Source organism: Papio anubis, chromosome 7 (genome assembly GCF_008728515.1).
Source record: "Papio anubis isolate 15944 chromosome 7, Panubis1.0, whole genome shotgun sequence".
NCBI classification, from domain to species: domain Eukaryota; kingdom Metazoa; phylum Chordata; class Mammalia; order Primates; family Cercopithecidae; genus Papio; species Papio anubis.
In genome coordinates, this window is record NC_044982.1 from 8544143 (window position 1) to 8565316 (window position 21174).

The 21174-nt window shown below is 40.6% G+C and overlaps 1 long non-coding RNA gene across 1 annotated transcript; it reads right to left on the reverse strand.

The window, feature by feature from the left end:
* Positions 1 to 3173: 3173 nt before the first annotated feature.
* On the reverse strand, positions 3174 to 20836 carry LOC110743832. The gene is made up of 5 exons (XR_002523517.2): positions 20611 to 20836; positions 15496 to 15580; positions 11124 to 11294; positions 9212 to 9303; positions 3174 to 4163 (listed from the first exon to the last, which is right to left on the reverse strand). It is a non-coding gene; the product is annotated as an uncharacterized LOC110743832 (long non-coding RNA).
* Between the last annotated feature and the right edge of the window lie 338 nt (positions 20837 to 21174).

A 21174-nucleotide genomic window follows, 5' to 3' on the forward strand; every position in this document is an offset into this window, starting at 1 on the left:
AGCTGTGCCTACTCCTGACCCACAGAAACCATGAGATAATAAATTTGTGTTGTTTGAAGCCACTGTTTGTGGTCATTTATTATAGCAACGGCAAACTCACGCAACAAAGGGGTTGAATACTAAAGACATAGTAAGAAGACTGTAGGCAATCCTGGAAACCTCAGAACCCTGGTCACAGAAGCTTTTTATTAAAAAACTGTAGCCTCTGCCTTGAGGAGAAGCAGCAGGATGGACACACATCTGGTTTGACACGACCAGTCATGACCAGATAGTCAGAAAGCAAAGTGGCATAGTTCAGGAACAATATTACAACCAACCGTGGTATATTATGAGATTTCTGGTTGGGATTGGGCTGGCAAGAGTTCCATAAGCAAACAGCCGTGTCAACATATCTTAAAATCTATCATTCTACACAGTGACTTCCATTTGCATTTCAGTAGAGCTTTAACGTGTATATCAATATTTTTTATCCATCAGCTTCCAGTGAAATAGTCTGGCTCCAGGAAGAACAAGTGCCTGGGTGCCCAGCGAATGCAGTTTTTGTAGTTTGTCATAAAATTGCTTCCTCCCAATCATGAATTCCCTTTCATCCAAAGAGCTCCTAGTGTTTTATTCATAAATATAATTATCCTCATTTTACAGATGAGGAAACTGGGTCATAGAGATTTGAACACTGTGAATTAATAACAGCAATAGAAGCAAAACCTGCCTCAAAATGCAAAGGATTTACTTTCTCTTCTCAGTTATCATTGTGTATGCAGCTATCATATACATATATATGCATATACATACACACACATATACATACACATAGGAGAGAGTTCAATTTTGCAGAAACAATTTTCAAGCTCTTGTTTTTGCAGTACAATATTGCGTTCCCACTGTATTCAGCCAGGAACACTCACAGTGATTTAACTCCAAGTAAAATTCAGATGTGCTTTTATGTCAACATGGGCACACACACAAAAATTGGGACTGCCTATGGGGCACACTGGCAATAGGGCCCTATATCATTCTACGTTAGAGACAAAAAGTTAAAAAAAAAATCATCCTTTATAAATCCCAACATTGTGGAGTTCATAGCAACCAGTGATTTGCTTTGTTAAGATGTTGCCTGGGCTGATAGCTGGCATTCTTCCGTGGAGCTAGGAATATGAAAAGAGACAACCAGCTCTGCCTGGGTTGTGCAGAGCCTTTGCTGTGGTCTGAGTTGATTCAGTCAGGCCTTCATCACCGGAGATTTGAAAAACTGGTGCAATCCTTACCAGCCCTATCCAAACCACAAATGTCATGTGAGGGCTGGGTGCAGACTGCATCCTGTTTTAGAAACATGAAGCCCGCTCTATGAAACTCACAAGGCCCCCTCCTCTGCTCCCCACCCTCCCTCTTGCCTTTGGTTCAATATTAATAGAACTCCTTTAATTTGAGTTTAAATTGTGTCAAGGAAAATAGACTCGGACACTGATTTTGGTATTTCCCGCTATTATCTAGAGTAAAACTTGACTAACAAAAGTTGTTCAGTAAATGATTCTCGCACAAAACTGAGAAAGTCCTGTCTAGTGTTCTTGAACCTCTGTCCTCCAGTCCATTTCTACTACCCCTAACTCACACCCTTGTTATCTTCTGCCTATTTTAACAGCCTCCTAACTTATTTTCTGTTAACAATTCATCACTTCATGAAAGCTTGAGTAATATGTCCAAAACATATCCTAACCCTCCTACAGCTTGAAGTCTTCAACTATGCTGTGCCTCTCTAAGAAAGAAAAAACTAAGTTCAAGCTCCTTGACATACAGACAAGGCCGCTGATCTGACTTTGGCCACTTCCTTCCAGATCTCACACCTTTAATAACATTTTCTTCTCCAGCATTGCTCAGAGTTGCATGCATAATGTCATTTCTCCTTGCATCTCTGCCATTGCCATTGCTGTTGACTCTGTCTGGAGGTCCATTTCCTCTTCATGGCACTCCCTACAAAATTCCACGCTGCCACTCAATTTCCCTTTAACTGAAAAACTTATATTACCCTTAAAGAATCGGCTTAGGGTTCTTTGCTTTCAGAAAATTGTGTTTATCACCCTTTCCTTCTCTAAATCTGAGCTGTGCTCTATGTTCCCTTGTGCCTAACTTCATAACTAGACTTGCCCTATGTTACAGCTATCTGTATGTTTCTCTGTTTTCTCTCTTTGGACTATGAGGTTTGGTGAGCACAATTATATTCATCAGGGTATGCCCAGGGTCCAGCACTGGGTCTCACACACAGTAGGTGTTCAGTAAAGTGTATTGAAAGAATGAATAGATGTCAAGAATTGCTGATCCAAGAACAAGTGCATGAATGGCTGCAAAGGTCTATTCTTAGTACTTAGCCTCCTATGCAGAAAAGGGTTAATTGCCGCTTACCTGGAGTTCTGAGTGAATTTTACTCTCTGGTGTCAAACTTCATTTCCACTCACCTCGCCCTTATTCTAATGACATAGAACTGGACAAATAGGAAAGAGCACCCATAGCACAATTTCTGCTTATGAATATTTCAGCAGGTGCCTCTTGGCTAAAAGTTGAGATGAAAGCCTGGCTCCAGGCAAATTAAGAGGGGAAGAAAGGCTTGTAAGTATATAAGGCTTTGGAGAAATGCCCTAGTGCTGAGACCTCGACAGGAATTCTGCAATTGAAAACGAAGAGATCACAGCCCAGAGTAGTCTCCATGTCTCCTCCTGGGCTTGAGGACTGGGAGTGGGGCATCCGGAGGAGTCAAGCTGCTCTCAGAGGTGGAGCACCGGCCACTCCCAGAACACTCAGCATCAGCATGCGAGGCGCAGGTCCCAGGCTGTCCATCCATCTGTAAATGTACAACACCTGTTAAAGCCTAGCTTCATGAGGACAAGGTAGGGCTGAGTGACCTGCGGCCAGATCCTGCTATAACACTTTCACATTCTCTCCCCTTTTTCCTTTCCTTTTCCTTCCTTTCCTTTTCCTTCCTTCCTTCTTTCCTTCCTTCCTTCCTTCCTTGCTTCCTTCCCTTCCTTCCTTCTCTCTCTCTCTTTCTTCTTCCTTCCTTCCTTCTTTCCTTCCTTCTTCCTTCCTTCCTTTCTTTCTTTCTTTCTTTCTTTCTTTCTTTCTTTCTTTCTTTCTTTCTTTCTTTCTTTCTTTCTTTCTTTCTTTTCTTTCTCTCTCTTTCTTTCTTTCTCTTCTTTTCTTTCTTCTCTCTCTCTCTCTCTCTCTCTCTTTCTTTCTCTTTCTCTTTCTTCTTTTATTGAAGGGGTGGTGTCGGGGGTGGCTGAACTGAATCAAGTCAGGCTGGGACCAGCTATGTGCACAACTACTTTCCCATCTTCCTACAAAGCTTATTGGGGAAGAATTTTAGGATGCTGTGTCTGGGTGGCCTTTGCCCTCTTGGTTGTAGCAATAAATTATTGGGATTCCAGCACAAGGAAAAAGATTATATGAACATTCTGAGCTAAACCCAGATGAAGCTAGATGTAACTGTTCTTAGACATCTTGGAATTGGATGGATTTTAAAAAAGCAATCAGGGAAGAAAATGGAGACTCAGTGAATTGCACAAGGAAAAGCACTGACTGGTAGGTGCCTGGGCAAGTTTGGACAGGTGGGAACGTGGAGAGAGGACTGGGAATTACGAGCATGGACTTTGGTCCTGGTCCTGGCCCTGGCCCTGGCCCTGACCTTAGATAAGTCACTTTTCTTTCCTGTTATGGGCCTCAGTTTCTTCAATTCTAAAAAACAAAAACAACAACAACAACAAAAAGTAATTGTCTAAGATCAGGTAAAATTTCTTAAAGTCCTAATTGGTTGCACATTCATCTATTGATCTTTAGAAGACCTCTTGTAGCTCAGAAGTGATAGTAATAGAAAAAGGCCCTCTATAAACAGGGCATCTTTTTGTAGATGAGGGTCTTGTCAGTTGCATTACCGATATGCAATCTCATGGGAACCTCATGAAACATTGGTTTTAATGGAAAAAATGACCTTTAATGGTGAAACTTGACAGGAAGCTGAGGTGGGAGGATTACTTGAGGACAGAAGTTCCAGAGCAACCTACACAGCATAGCAAGGCCCCATCAAAAAAATAAAAGAAAAACGTATCCTGGTATGGTGGTGTGCACCTGCAGTCTCAGCTGAGTCGGTCACATAGGAGAAATTAAGTAAATGCCTGCAAAACAAATAAATGGAAAAGCAAATTTGTGAATGAATGAAGGAATTACCAAGAATGAATGAAATCCTATGGTAGAAGACACTTGATTAGGGAAAATACAACAAAGAAGTGGTAGTGACATGATTAGAATTCAGAACCAGCCTAAGAATTGTTGAGACAGTATTGCTAAGCTAAACCTTTCAAGAGAAGCTTTGAATTTAAGGCAAATGCTAACCCGTGGAACTACACAATGATAACTCACCTTGGGAAGAAATTTAATTTTCATGTGAGCTAATAAAGCTGATTGCATTTAGATGGACTTTTAATGGAGAAGCCTGAAGAGGTAAAACGTTTCTGACTATTTAGTCTTAACAAAAGTCAAAAATTAAAATACAGTTTTCACTGATATGTTGCTAAAGCCAAATCAACTGGAAGTAGGTATTTAAGGGTTTACTCTTTAATTTTAACTCATTGAAGGAAGTCTAGTGGAGGTAGTTACACACTGGAGAGTGAAACTGGCAAACCCCATTAGTCACACAACAAAACAGCCGTGAATGTGGTTTCTCCAAAGACTTTCTCCAAACGCCTCTCCCTCAAAACTGGGCCTCCATCCAACTTCAAACAGGGAGTCCCAGCTGCCTCTCTTTGTTTCCAGACAAGCACCATCCACGAGTTTCTGATGGATACACCCCAACCTCCTTTCCCCAGGGCTAGGAAGAAAACACCTAATTCCTTACTCCCAAAGCATCACCTTTCTCTTTAAAGTGTGCCATTGGAAACAGAGCTTGTGGCTCGAAGAAAAATGGCAAATCTTTGAAGGTAATGTGGCTTGACAGTGGCAAGCCCCTATCTTTAGTTCTTGATGATGGCTTGGAATATGGACTTGAATGTTAGCTTTAGATACCTGTAGGGGAATTCAAAGCTTGCTCACAGCCGTGCTTCCTCAAGATGAAATGTGAACAAAGGATGGTACTGAGCAATACTAGAGCAACCAACCAGTCTCTCTAGGAAGGGCTCAATGATTTCCCTTAGTGAAATCATTGCTGGATCTTAGAGACCTAACGCTGTCCCCTGGCTTCTGGCTGCTCAGTGGACAAGAGGGTCGCCTGCAGTAGGTGATCTGCCTCAAGGAGATCTTCCCCAGCAGAATGTGAAGCTCAGTGGAGCAAGAGGAAGCCTGACTGGGTCACATGTGCATTATGAGGGTCCACTCAGAGCCTGGTAGCAGTGAGATGGTGAGAAGATGGATGGGTGAGTGAATGAATACTTTAATTCATTCGTCTTTTCTTAGAAATAAAGGGCAAAATGGGTTGGGCACAGGGTGGCCCACGCCTGTAATCCCAGCACTTTGGGAGGCCGAGGCAGGCAGATTGCCTGGTCTCAGGAGTTTGAAACCAGCCTGGGAAACATGGTGAAACCCTGTCTCTACTAAAGTACAAAAAATTAGCTGAGCATGGTGGCACATGCCTGTTGTCCCAGCTACTTGGGAGGCTTGAGGCACAAGAATTGCTTGAACCTGGGAGGAGGAGGTTTCAATGAGCCGAGATCATGCCACTGCACTCCAGTCTGGAGGCTCTGTCTCCAACGAAACAAAACAAAACAAAACAAAACAAAAACAAAAACAAAAAAAGGGAGAATATGATTTTTTTTTTTTGTCTGACAGACAAGGGTGCAAAACTAGTGTTTAAAACCATGCTCTGCTGAGTACCTGAGATTATTTATTTACAGATTTTCATCTGTAAAATGAAAACTGATGAAATGCTATGGTATTACCCCTAAATTAATGCCTGTCACATATGAGAGAAAGAGAACAAAGAAGGAAAGAGAAAAGAAAGAAAGAAAGAAAGAAAGAAAGAAAGAAAGAAAGAAAGAAAGAAAGAAAGAAAGAAAAAAGAAAGAAAGAAAGAAAGAAAAAGAAAGGAAGGAAGGAAGGAAGGAAGGAGGGAAGGAGGAAGGGAGGGAGGAAGGGAGGGAGGAAGAAAACTAGTTAGCTTTCTGTACCTCTTTTTAATTTTCCAGTCTTCACTGTCAGGACTCTATCACCTATTTACTTACCCAACAAGTCCCACCACTAACTATGGGATTTTGGGTGAGCCACTTAACATTTCTGAACTAAATCATTTTAAAATGAGGAAGGGAGCCAAGTATGGAGGTATATGCCTGTTGTCCCAGCTACTACTGCAGCTGAGGTGGGAGGATTGCTTGAACCCAGGAGTTGGAGGCTGTAATGTGCTATGATCTCACCAGTGAATAGCCACTGTACTCCCCCTGGGCAACACAGTGAGACCCTATCTCTTAATTTTTTTTTTTTTTTTAAATGAGAAAGGTGATGACTGTCTCTGGCGAATTTTAAGGAATACTTGAATTCTATAAAATTCTGTAAATTCAGTAAAATGCTATTTGACTGTGAATTATTGATTTGGTATTGATTTGTCTTGGTGTAACCTAAAACAAATCTGCGATTTCTTTAGAGACTTGAGGTCAGAATAGAAGTTCTTAGTTTCCTTCAGGAAAGTTGAAATTTCTAATAAGATAAGCTTATATTAATTAACAAGGGAAACCATTAGCAAACATGGTAAACAGCCAAGTACCAAATGCTAAGTGCAGGGTTTAATTGCCCCACCTATATTCACAGAAAGAGTAATCCATAAAAATACAAAGGGGTGGAACTTGAGTTTGAGTTTAGAAGAACCTTCTAGGCAGCAGGCAAAAATGGCCTTTCTAGGTGAATAAATGAATTAAATAAATAAATAAGAAGTTTTGGTGCCCCAATGAAAAATAAACCATGGGAGGGTTAACATAGTTGGAGAAGGAAAACTTGAATGAGTATATAATTGTGTCAAATACAGCCATGAGATAAAAAATTGTGGAAACAAAAGGAAGCTAAAAAAGGGATACCACATGAGTGCCCACCCCATGCTTGACTGCCATTTCTACTTCTCTGATTTCAAGTTGAAACATATTACCTCCATTTAAGACTGAGAACACCACAAGTGGGTGGGGAGAGGGGAATGTTGATTTGCATGAATTCTATGGCCAGTGAGTGCTGGGAGGCAGTCTAGAATTTGTATCTCCTACTTACCATTACAATCTTCTCTCCCATTTATTATTATCTTTTATCTGCACTCCTGAGCAATGCCATGCAAAAAGCATGGGATTTTACATGTAGGAAGGTTATGTTTGTGTCATGGGTCTGCTACTTACCAGGGTTGCAGACATGGCTAATTCACATACTTCTCCTCTTCAACTAAAACATGGGTGTTGTGATAATGCCTATCTTTGGGTAAATGATTCCTCAGCTAAAAGGGGAATTCCTTGGCTTGCATAACCAAACACAAAGAGCAGAGACCACAACAGCCTGGATCCCAGAGTCAGATGAGAAAATCCCTGCCCATCTCTCATGCCACTTCTCTCTGTGTTTCAGCTTCAATTTTATCAAACTGGATTTCTCCGAAAGTCTGGAACTTTGGATGTTGGCAGTTTTAGGCTTGCAGCTTTTCAACTCTATTCGCATAAAGCATTTTTAATTATTATTTTTTGCCGATTTTTAATTGAGAAATCCCAGGTCAGGGCACTGATTGGCTTGGCTAAGGTCAAATGCCCTCCACTGGGACCTGGAGATGAGATAGTCTGATTAGACCACCATAGCAGATACTTGTGGATGCCTGCCCCAAATCCATTCCCCTCCTGATTCTGACATCCTGACAAAGACTGCCTCTCATGAAATAAGATGGAAATGTCAGACTCTTGTTATCTCATATTCTCTTGTAGTTGGGGGTAGCTGTGTGTCTCCCTCTGGGCAGTGATGAGTAAGCAGAGTCCAGTGGAAGAACTCCCTAGGGAGATTTTCTTTCCACATAAAAGGAGAGAGGCATTGGGGCGGGGGGAGAGAGAGAGAGAGAGAGAGAGAGGGGGAGAGAGAGCGAGCCTGCACCTGTCTCTTGCTGCTTTTACACATTGTAAGAAGATATGATACAAGGAGCCACTGCAGCCTCCTTGAGAGCATGAGGGACCATCACGTCTATATGGTGCACACAGCCTACCAGAGAACACTGGAGTCCTCGATGACCTTGATAAGCAGCTGAATCAGCCCTGGACCTGCCTACATCCGGATGTCTTGTTAGATGAGAAAATTCCTGTTCAAAGAGCAAACTAAATCCTGTTGTAATCCCTTCTATTAGCTGGGACCCTCTCTCTCTTACAATCATTTCTCCTTGGTCCCTTTCTTCTTCTCCCACTGAGGTAGTACTACAGGGATCCTTGGCATGAGGGGCCTTAAGGGCATCACGGACAGAGAACAGAGCATCCCTGGTTTTCATGCTGCAGAACAACACGGGGGGCGGGGCCGCACCCTGTTGGTGGGCGGAGCCTCTCAGTACCTGCCTGATCTCCCAATTCCAACAGAACTGATACAGCTGGCATTTCAGTTCAGTCCTTGGTATTTCTTGTCTCATTTAGAGTAACAAGCTCTATCTGATATTATTCACCCAAAAGACAAAACGGGAAAACGAAGATGTGCCACACCTGGTGACATTGGAATAGAGATGTTGTGGAGTGATAACAACAGGGCCACTAGGCTGGGGCTCTCTCTGCTCCTGGCTCTCATCATCTTTGAATGGAAAATATTTAAAATTAGCTCAACTTTTAAATGCAATTCATAATCTTTAAAATAAGGAGAACAGTTCCTACTTTATAGAATTTATGCCAAAACAAAATTAGTTACATATAAAAAGATATTTATAAAACTAATTTATAAATCTAAATGTTCATAACAAGTACTATGAAAGAACAAAGGGTAGGAGAACTTTTATCATCATCGAAACTTCGTGACTCAGTTTCTCCACCTTTCAGAAGGGGCCCTCTCTAAAAAGACTTTAAAATCTACCTGCTTCCTAAAAAAAAATCACTTAGTGCTTATTGTATTTGCCCAGAAGGCCACTTCCTGTGACGTCTGTGTAATTGAAAAGAGAGAACTGCAAAAGCACTGTCTAAATATAAGGGGCTATTAATATTTCAGAGTATAACAATAATAAGGAATGGCTCACAACAGTACAGATTTAACTCACCAGTTCCCCGGAAATGAGAAGAGAAGAATGCCCGTGTTTGTGTGACTGTGTGTACTCACGCATCCATGTAAACGTTTTTAAAACTCCAGTATCTAAAAAGTAGAGTAGTAAATTTAGCAAATATTTCTCATTTCTCTTCTCTTCTTCTAGGGTTTTTTTTTTTTTTTTTTTTTTTAATGGAGTCTTGCTCTATCACCCAGGCTGGAGTGCAGTGGTGTTATCTTGGCTCACTGCAACATTTGTCTCCTGAGTTCAAGTGATTCTCCTGCCTCAGTCTCCTGAGTAGCTTGGACTACAGGCGTGCACCACCATACCTGACTGATTATTGTATTTTTACTAGGGATGGGTTTTCACCATGTTGGCCAGGCTGGTTTCGAACTCCTGACCTCAGGTGATCTGCCTGCCTCAGCCTCCCAAAGTGCTGGGATTGCAGGCGTGAACCACCACACCTGGCTTTTCCTCTAGTTTTAAACCTTCTTTTAGATTATTTTGACTTAAAAAGATTTTTTTTTCCTTCCATTCCTGGGACCAATGCATAAACATTTTGGTTTAACCCTAGATCTTCACTGTGAAACAGCAGAGGGAATGATCAATACTTTTAGTAAAAGAGAGTGATGGTAAGTCCAGGCTTGGAATCATGATTAAATGACAAGACCCTGGGAGAAGGAGATAATTCAGTATCTTGCACAGAGTAATCACTGTTTTTGTTTGTTGTTGCTATTGTTTATTATTATTATTGTTGTTAACCCAAAAGTGATATAGGCGTGAATTGTGGTGAAATATCTCACCCAGATAAAACAAAAGAAGAATAAAGAAAATTTTAAAATATAAGCATAAAAATTCATTGAGTTGCTATTTTTAAAAGAATGGTTCTTAAACAACTGCTTAATATTTGAAAAAGAAATGTGAATAAAAGCTGAAATAAGAAACCTGGATGTTCCTCTATCAGAGGTTGCTGGATCACTTTCTCATAGTAAGACCAGGCTCATAAATGTGGAAAAGGGGGAATGACATTTGAGATTCACTCAACCTGGTCCCCTTTTCTTAGAGAGAAAGGGAGAGGAAAAATCAAAGGCCACCCTTAGAAGAGAAAAGAATTAGCAAAGTCCTTGCTAGATGTTAGTTATTGGAGTCGGACAAATTTCCCCTATTAGATAATGTAATTATTCCCCACACTATTTTTAATTACCAGGTGTACAGATAAACTGACATTTTTATTCCTCTTCTAAATATTGAGAATTAATTGAAGGAAAATACATTCTAAAATGTGGATAATTAAACAAGTATACTATGAAACAAGGCCATGTGCAATTTTATTTTACGTATAAATTATATGTAGACTCAAAGGGGATGCAGTCTTATTATACAGTTGGCTCATCTATTAGCATTTCAATAGAGAGCCTTCGCTTCCTGGTTTTGAGGAACACAAGTAGAACTAGGCAGCACCTGCCAGAGGTTCATGCAAAAGAACACTTAAAAGTTGGCAGGGCACGATGGCTCACGCCTGTAATCCCAACACTTTTGCAGGCAGAGGCAGGCAGATCACCTGAGGTCAGGAGTTCGAGACCAGCCAGACTAATATGGTGAAACCCTGACTCTACTAAAAATACATAAATTAGCAGGCATGGTGGTGGGCACCTGTAATCCCAGCTACTCAGGAGGCTGAGATGGGAGAATCACTTGAACCTGGGAGGCAGAGGTTGCAGTGAGCCGATATCGTGACGTTGCACTCCAGCTTGGGCAACAAGAGTGAAACTCGGTCTCAACAAATAAAATAAAATAAAAAAGTTTGTCTGCTTCCTGGATAGAAAAAAATATGTATTCCATGTATATTGCACTTGTATAGCTTTCTGCTATAAAAAAAAAAGTGAACATCAGTTTGGGTTGGAGAATCGACACTATGTAGCATTACCTGATTGTCAAAGTGAGTCATTTTAGCTGACAGAGGATGTCAAGAAGATTTGGTCTGCCACTCTTGTTCAATGGATGATAAAACTCTAGTCCAGGGAGCAATGATTGGCTTCTGGTCATGTAACTGAGCACTCTTTGTTCCTTTTTCATCTTTTGCCCATTATCTGTTTGACTGAATTTAGGTAGAGGTATAGAGTATGTAAATTGGGTGTGTTCAATAACAATTTAATCAACTTTACTAAGCACATACATTGTGCAAAGGCATGAACAAGGCAGAAAGGTGAAATGCGGAGGGATTTGTGTGCCCCTCCGCATTTCACTTTGTAGCCCATGACCACCCTAGGCCTAGGCAACCTCAGCATTTCTTATGAGAGTTCACTCCTGTCCACAACAATCTCAGAAGAACTCTAATGCTGGGACATTCCATCTTCAAAATTGATTCATTTTGAGTCTTTGAGTCCTTGACATTCAGTTACCTGCTTTGACATGCAAATATTATTAAGGAGTAACACACTTAAAAATTATTATATCTTAATAGCGATTTGGTTGGAAAGAGAAACCAGAATGCCACCTACCACGGCCAAGAACTTTTCAACATTAGGTACTACCCAAAGTTAGAATTGCTTAGTAGAAAGGCCAAGGCTAGAATTAAAGACCCTGCTCCCTCATTTGGTCAGCGGTATTTGTTTATTTTCTGCTTTTCTCTGAAACCACCTTGCATTGCCCCACTGTCTATATTAGACTGAGAAGAATAACCTTTATACGGAAGGAAGGAAATTCTCCAAAGTTTTAGCACTTACTAATGCCACATAAAATATTCTAAATGAACCTATGCTAAATCACTGTATTAAAATGAGATTCATTTTAATTCAGGCAATGCTATTCACCATTAAGATTGTTATTTAAAATAAGTTATTAATTGCTCTTTGGTTCATGCTGTCAGAACTCAAGATGAACCAAGATGACAGAGTCAGAATGCTCTGGGTGAATTTGGAAGGTTTTTGCCAGGTAGAATAAAGGGTGAGGATTTCCAGGTCAGCTAAGGCAGCTGTAAATTGATAACGGATTTGCACTGAAGACAAGGAGGGGAGCTAAAGTAGTGTTGAGATTTACCAGGATACTTGTAATTGAGAAGAGGGGAAAGATCAAATGCCAAGTTAGCATCTGAAGCAGGCTCATTGAGGATGTGTGGATTGGATGGAAACAAGAGGCTCAGTGGCAGGGGCATGAGGTTGCATCGGTCCCTAGCTGCAGGTATGACGAGATGTGAGTTGGAGATGGATGTGGTGGTTTGAAAGATGTTCAGACAATTTAATCCACTGCTATAGGTGGCCCAGAGCTAGAAGGAAAGCATCTAAGCCTAAAATCAGGAGACCCGAATTGTCTACATTGGGTCCCTTGACTCAGCTGGACTATAGTGTCCCTGAAGAGATGTAAATAGAAAAAAAAAAAAAATGTTGTTTGGAAGGAAATAGCAAGACAAGGCAATTGCAAAGGAATTGGGTTTCAAATATTTCAGGACAGCCATAAGCATTCTCATAAAAGATCAGGCTTCTACTGCATTTCCCACCGAGTTATTCAGACGGGAGACCTGCTTTGAAATTTCTCTGCGAATTCTTGGAACCCTAATGCACAGCTTGAACCCCAAAGCAGCAGATGTTTTAAAATAGTGTAAATGCACAAAGAATGACTTTCAAGAATCCAATAAAATGTTGGTAGAGAGGTTAAGTAACACTACTAAAAATGCAAACAACATACATGATTCATATATAGACATCGTTTATACACTCATGTACAAAAGGATCCATTTTTATCACTAAGTTGTATCAGGCCCTTTTCCTAATTTTCTCATAATTTAACATTCAATTTATTTTACTACCCACATCACAGATAATTCATGGATAGAGTCTTGAAAATTTGATATGATTCGTTTCACTTCCAAGTAACATAAGGCCTTCTGCCTAATTTTCCCATATTTTTACATTCAATTTATTTTACTATCCACATCACGGATGGTGGTTGATAGAACCTTGAAAACCTAATTTGATTCAAAAAGTAGTGAACATGAAATCAGACATGAATAGCAATATAGTTACACATTCATTCGACAAACATTTATGGACTATTACTCTTGTTTTCCATAACATGGTAGTATAGGAATTAGAAATGAATTTGAAATAGACTGCACCAAAGAGCCTGCAATTTAGTAGAAATAATGTAATGTATATACAATGTAAATATGCAGATAAAAACATAAATCTTCTTTGAAGCCTATGCTACATTAGGAACTTAATCTTAACAAGGTCTCTAGAAGTTACATATTATCATGCCCATTTTCCTGATGAAAGCTCTAAGTGTCCTTTAGCTCATTAGGTATCTGAGGACAGATTAAGCAACAAGATCATTATTTAAACCAGATCAGTGTGATACAATATCTACAGTCTTTTAGTTATACCACACTACTTTCCTTATTTATTTATTTTTTGACAACTAAAAATTGTATGTATTGACAAGGTACCACATGTTTTGACACATGTATACATTGTGGAATGATTAAATGAAGCTAATTAACAGATCCATCACCTCACTTACTTATCTTTTTGTGGTGAGAACATTTAGGATCTACTCTCTTAACAATTTTCAAGTATACAAGACATTATTAGTAACTGTGGTCACCATCCTGTAGGTCTCCAGATCTGATTCATCCTGTCTAACTGAAACTTGGTACACGTTAACTGGCCTCTCCCCTTAGTTACACCATGCTACTTTCTTTTTTCCTTCTTTCTTTTTTCTTTCTTTTCTTTCTTTCTTTCTTTCTTTCTTTCTTTCTTTCTTTCTTTCTTTCTTTCTTTCTTTCTTTCTTTCTTTCTTTCTTTCTTTCTTTCTTTCCTTCCTTCCTTCCTTCCTTCTTTCCTTTCTTCCATCCTTCCTTCTTTCTTTCTTTCTTTTTCTTTCTTTCTCTCTTCCTTTCCTTTTCCTTTCCTTTCCTTTCCTTTCCTTTCCTTTCCTTTCCTTTCCTTTCCTTTCCTTTCCTTTCCTTTCCTTTTTCTGTTGTTGTTGAGATGGAGTCTCACTCTGTTGCCCAGGTTGGAGTGCAATGGTGCGATCTTGGCTCACTTCAACCTCCGCCTCCTGAGTTCAAGTGATTCTCCCTCCTCAGCCTCCTGAGTAGCTGGGATTATAGGAGTGTGCCCCCCATGTGGCTAATGTATTTGTTTGTTTGTTTGTTTGTTTGTTTTTTAGTAGAGACTAGGTTTCCCCATGTTGGTCAGGCTGGTCTCGAACTCCTGACCTCAGGTGATCCACCTGCTTCAGCCTCTCAAAATGCTGGGATTACAGGCATGAGTCACCACACCATACTACTTTCTAATGAATTATGGAACAAGTTAGAAATCCCCCAGTGTTGGAGACAAAGGCACAGAACTGGGGAAGAGGAAGCTTCTAGTTGGCCCAGCCCAGAAGGCAACCTAAAGGAGGTATTACTGGTATCTGATCCAGGCCTTGAAAGCTGGTGAATTGGAAAGTATGTGTGGGGGTATGCATCTGTCAATGCAAGTGTGTGTTATTTGTATACATGTGTTATGACTAGTCTTTCATTACAAAAACTGGACCAGACCAGGTGTGGTGGCTCATGCCGGTAATCCTAGTGCTTTGGGAGGCTGAGGGGTGTATTGCCTGAGCTCAGGAGTTTGAGACCAGCCTGGGCAACATGGTGAAGCCCCTTTTCTACTAAAAATACAAAAAAAAAATTAGCTCAGCCTGGTGACGCATGCCTGTAATTTCAGCTACTCAGGAGGCCGAGGTACGAGATTTGCTTGAACCCGGGATGCAGAAGTTGCAGTGAGCTGAGATTCCACCACTGCACTCCAGCCTGGGTGACAGAACAAGGCCCTGTCTCAAAAAACAAACAAACAAAAACTGGACCAATATTTGACTCCTTCCATAGAAAATGTCATTCCTGGCCTTTATATTTTTTTTTCTCACACTACATGGTAGCTCCCTGGAGTTTTTCTTGATATTCTGGATGCCCCACACCTTCTTGGAGAGATAGGAAAGAATTCAGGAAAAGCAACTACACAGATGACGAAGTTTGGAAGGAAAGTGGATGACTTTATCAAATGAAAATATCCCCATGTTTCTTATCTGGGTGGTGAATCTTAATAAATGTTTGATGGGAGGTCCACTTTGAGAGATCATTTGGGTTACTGTGGCCAGAGGCCCTATAACCCACATAGTTCCCAAAAAAAATACAGAACATAGTGGGATAAATCATAATGTTTTAGAGCTGGGGGAACTTTTCACTTCTTTTTAACCTGGAATGATGTCATAGCTTTGCCCAGGTCCCACTTGATGCAGGACTTTATCTATGTTACCTGTCAAGGCTGCAGGCCATTGAATTTCTACCTCTTGTCATGAAGAGGCCTGGATATCTTCCCCAAATTGCGAATATGCTCTGGCCTAAAGAAATGAATGAGTCAATGAATAAATGAATGAATGAACACATTTCTATTAGCTGCTTTCTTGAGTTTCTGGGGATGAGTCACATTGTTCTGATTTGCCTGGGAAATAAGACTTTAATATCCTGAATATTGTACACTCTTATTATTAAAATGTCACCTAGATTTAAAAAAAAATCTGCCCCTGCCATTTTTCTTACCTTGCTATTTAAGTGCTGTTCTTATCAGGAAAGTGTTCGGTGAATGTGAGAAACAATAATCATGGCACATGAATGACAACTTGACTCGATAATGATTAATACCCTCAGCATGCTTATCTTCCTTTTCTTCATATAACTGTGTTCTCCACGTTGGGTTCCTGAGGTATGGGAGTCCCCTCAGTAGGAAAATATTTCCTAAAACCTGAGAATCCGATTCGTTTTTGGTTGCAGGATGGTAGCTTGTATATTTCAATGTGGGGGAGGGAGAGAGAGAGACTTCCTCATGTCCACAGATTTTAGTAGTAACTAAACATATGCATTTGCCTGTGATTCCTCAGAGCCTGGTTTTCTTCCACAAAGCATACAAAGGCACAACTCACTTTTCCAACTAAATGAAGCGGTTTTAAGAAAAATGCATGTTGAGCTGCCTAAATAAGTCCATACTTCACTTCTGAATGTTCACGCCCAAGAACAAAAGAAAGAAGAAGAAAGGACAAGAATCACACCAAGCGGTATCACAACCCCTGCTTACAGATCCATAATTGAGACTGCTCTGCCAGGGAACAAAAATTTATCACCTGTCCCCAGGATGGGCACACACAGGATATTGAACACAGGGTAGAATTTCTGAAAAATCAATCCTGAGCCTGAATTCACAGCATATGTGAAGTTGAGGGAACTCCTGTTTTAGCCTTTTCTTTCCTCCCTCCTTCCTTTCCTTTCTTCTTTCTTGTTTCTTTCTTTCTGGAAGATGAATGCTCTGTGGTCTTTAAATTTGTGCCTGTTTTTTCTCCAGTCCAGCAAAATTTGAGGATTGCCTGGGGCTCTCTGGGACAGGAAGATGTAATGTTGACTTTAATGAACAGATGGTATCCGGAGGAAAAAAATCTATCAGGGTTTTAAGTGTCAGAGTTTGATAGAGAATTTGCCTGTGGGGTGTCTAGGAAACTGGACAGGAGAACATGTCTTGACCTCGTGGGAAGTGGGGTTGGTATTTCAGTCTTCCCAAAGTGATTTGGCTTGGGGAGTGGGCTCTAATTTGAGGGTATCAAATTATTTGAATAAAACGGTCATATTTTCAAAAAGAAGATATAGCACAGTACTCAGCAGTAGAGACAGGACCATCCCCGCCAAATATAAATTCTCATAATACTTTTGACATTTGTTTGCAGGGAGGTAAGGAATGGAAGCCTCTTTCTTATTGATAATTATACACACACACACACAAACACACACACACACACAATTTATTTCATCATTATTGTTATCATCATTATCAGTAGATTCCTAGCTGTTTGAACCCAGTTATGTAACCTCTCCTAGACTCAGTTTCCTTCTCTATAAAATTGGGTTGGCGAACACCCACCCTGTCCTTGTAGAGGTGCTGTGAGTATTAAATGGACAGAAGTGCTAGGCCTGCCTCTTGGAGGCTCTCAGTCCATTGCAAGCTTACTTGCCAGGCTCCGAACAGATCTCTGAGCATGTTGGCTGCCCTGACCTTGCCTCTGGTGTTCCAAGTACAAGCACCATTTCAAGGACATATTAAGCACTCAGTGTGTGTTTGTTGAATAGTTCTCTGCCTTTGATTTCCACCCACAGACTTTCAGAAAGGTCCCATTTACTGATATTTAATCTTTCTGGAGTTTCTGCTTAAACTGAAATTCTTCATTTCTTATTGATATACTCTAAGTCTTACCGGGGAGAGCTCCAAAACACTGTTGTTCCACAGTCAAAATGCTTCTAAATACAGCATCATCTACAGAATTTTTTTTAGATATTCAATGAGTAAAGAAACGTTCTCTTCAGCTGTGCTTTCTTTCTGTTTTAGTATATTCATTCTTTTATAACAAAAATATCATGAACTGGGTGGATTATAAAGAACAATCATGTATTTCTCACAGGTATGAAAGCTGGGAAATCCAAAATCAAGGCATGAGCAGATTTGAGGCATGGGTCTGTTGAGGGCCCACTTCCTCTCAGATGACAAATTCTCTGTCTTCACATAGTGGAGAAAACAAAGTCCCTCAGTCTTTTTTTTATAGGAGCACTAATCCTACTAATGAGAGCTCCACCCTCGTGATCTATGGGTTGATGCAAAAGCAATTGCAGTTTTTGCCATTAAAAGTAATTAAAAGTAATGCCACCAACCTATAATTACCACCCAAAAGCTCTACCTCTTAATATCGTTTCTTCAAGGATTAGAATTTCCACATACACATTTTGGGGGCAGAGAAACATTCAGACTATATTCCTCTCCTACCCCTATCATGCAGAAAGAGCATGCTCTTGTACCCTGAAACTTCACAAAAATCAAATACATCAAACAGCACAAGTACAGAGAGACCCAGCTTTCTGGTCAACCCCATGGCAGTGACAAGGAAAGAGTCTTCTTAGAGTCAAAATTGCCCAGAATCGCTCTGTCTGGAATTCTTGGGTCACGGGCTGTGATGTGCTGATTCTTTCTCGCGTTCTTCGTTGATTCAGTTGTCAGCATTTGTTTGGAGTGTGTGCTATGTGCCAGACACTTTGCTACAGAACTTTCTTCCTTGAAGCCCCAAATATTTTATGCCGTCATTTTTGATAAAAACAACTTTTTAGAATGTTCCACTATGTCTTCTGTTTCTTGAAAATGAGTTTTCCGAACATGAGCTTATCTTTATGATTCAGGGATAGCCTTGTTAACACAGTAAACACACAGCATATCCTATAAGAAAAAATGTCATGGGAACTTCTGTTTGTCTTAATTGCTAAATGGTACAAGATCGCATTTTGTGAAAAATCTGTTTTGCATAGTTTTTCTGCCTCATTCACTTCCTGATCAGGCCTTATGACCACCCATGTTTCTGCCTGCTTGTCTATCCGTAATACTCTTTCTATTTTTCTGGGTTTCTTTTTTTTCCATAGGCTTGAGATTTAGAAAACCATGTAGGGATGATGTGTAGTAAAAAACACTGATGGAATAGAACTGCCATCCTTATTGGAAGACTTACTAGTTATGAGATTGGGTACATAATCTCACATCTCTGATCTTCATTGTCCTCACTTTAAATTGGGAAATTCATCAAATCCATCTGTTAGCATGGTTGAAAAGATTAACCGTGCTGTTTGCAAAACCCTGGACCAGAGGCCACAATGCCGCCTCTATTGGATTACCCAGGATTATTCCTCCCTTGCATACAGTAGCACCTGCCTTGGATGCCTAAGTTCATCTCCTGCTGTCCACAACAGGATGAAAATAATTATAGGGGACTGTTACTGAAGCTATGTGTGCTATATTCATTACATTCTTTAACCCTCACAGGGATGTAGCAATGTTGGCATTGCAGTGCTTGTTTTGCAGATAAGAGCACCGGAACCAGAAAGTTAAATAACTTGCTGAGATCACAGAGATAGTAAGAGACTCAGTCACACGCTTCTGACACCCAAACCATGAACCAATTCACTGCACTGGACTTCCTCTCCAGGAATAAGACAGGTTTGCAGAGCTCAGAGTAAGGGATCATCCAAATATTACTACCTGTCCCAGAAAGAAGCCAGCTCCTCGGGACATTGACTACCTTTGGTGGACTGTTGCATTTGAGGTGATCAAAGATGCAAGCATTGAGAGAGGACAGATTTGTTCTTTATTATAGGTGAGCTGAGTGCTTAGGGACTGGGACCTGCCTCATGTTTCAGGGATCTAGCTTGCTGTCTTCCTGCAGAGCGCCGGTGATAATGTATTTAAGAGATGCCGGACTGATCAGGTGAGAATTTATGTAAGCTGAAACCATTAGGTGGCTTAATTAAATCAGGGCATTTAACTCATTAGCCTTCTGCTCCTGGGACTAATAAATTTGAACCCAGTGGTGCTAATCACAAAGGAAGTCAAGTCCAGCATGTCCCCTCTTAGTGGAGAGAGGAAACACAGCAGGAGAAAGGTAGTAACAAATTCAGAAAAAGGATGACTGGCACCCTTTGCAGAGTGTGTTGAGCATTCTGAGACCTAACTGGGAGTCATGGAAACATGGGAGAGAATGATGAGTTTGGTGACTAAAAGGAATCCCAAATTTCACTTGGTTATCCCCCAGAATATTCACTTAGGATTACCACATGCAAACCATCAGAAAAACCCATGTCTGGTGCATAACATCTTGTCATAATCCTTACTAATACACTTGGTATCTCACAGTTATGATAGCTGTGACAGAAACTTCTGTGGCTGAGTCTCACTCTCCTGCTTACGAGTGAAATATGTGCATTGTCTTCCAATTGCCCAAGCTCACACATCTTACTTGCCAGGCTTTGGACCTGAATACTGTCTCATCATTCTCTACCTGCATCACCAAAATAGCTTACAAACCCATGTCTCTTTCTTTCTTCTCACTATTTCTTCCCCAGCATAACGGCCAGGTTTACATTTTTAAAATAGAGATTTCAATGCCATCTCTCACCCTGAAATCCTTCAGTAGCTTCCCATTATCTTCAAGATCAAGTTCAAATTCATTAACAGGCCCAACGAAGCCTTCCTTTAAGTTTCATCTCCCACCCCCATCATCTCTACTCCTTTTCTCCCAGGGAGGAGAGGGTGCTTACAAACAGTATGGAATGATTTGCACTTTCCCAAACATTCCACAGGCCTATGCCTTGGCATATTCTATTATATTTAGAATATCCTTTAGAATTTCACTTTGAATTTCTTTTTCCCCTGGGAATACTTCTTCATATCTCTCAGTTGACGGCTAGGACATCTCTGTCAAGGTCTCTTTGATACCTTTGGGCTCCAAAAGCCATACCTTATTCAGGTTTATGATACATGCTTCCAAAAGCCTGTTCCTCTCTCCCAGGTACTCACCTCTTTACGTGTCTGTCTTCTCCTCTAGACACTTGATTTTTTGAGGTCAGGGATTATATATTCATAATCACAATAAGATGCTTGGCGTGTCGTATTAGCATAGGCCTGGATGGTGTCCACAGCTTCCTGAAGGTGGGGTGACATTGGCTGGAATTGCGTGATTCTGAATGGGGACAAAGCTGTAAGCCCGAGCAGATGGGGAGCTTGCAGATGTCATTGGAAAGGAAAGAATGGTGAAGAGAAGTTAACACTAGGACAGGAAACACGGGGTGAGGAGAGCAGGTTCAAAGGAAGGTTTTATGGCCTTTTGCTACACAGTGTTTAATGAAAAACATTTCTGTATGTTCTGATGGCATTTTCAGTAAAATATTCTTTTAAAATGTATAAGTTGGCTCTTCTGGGGAGGATGTGATAAGTATTTTCACATGACTTCAAGGTCTACCTCAGGGCGCTCACTCAATCCTTGTTGTTGTGATGACAATGGCCATGGCCTTTAGTGAGCTCTCATGAGCATTGCCCATGTGCCAGCACATGCTAGGCACTAACTTGCACTGTTTCACTTCC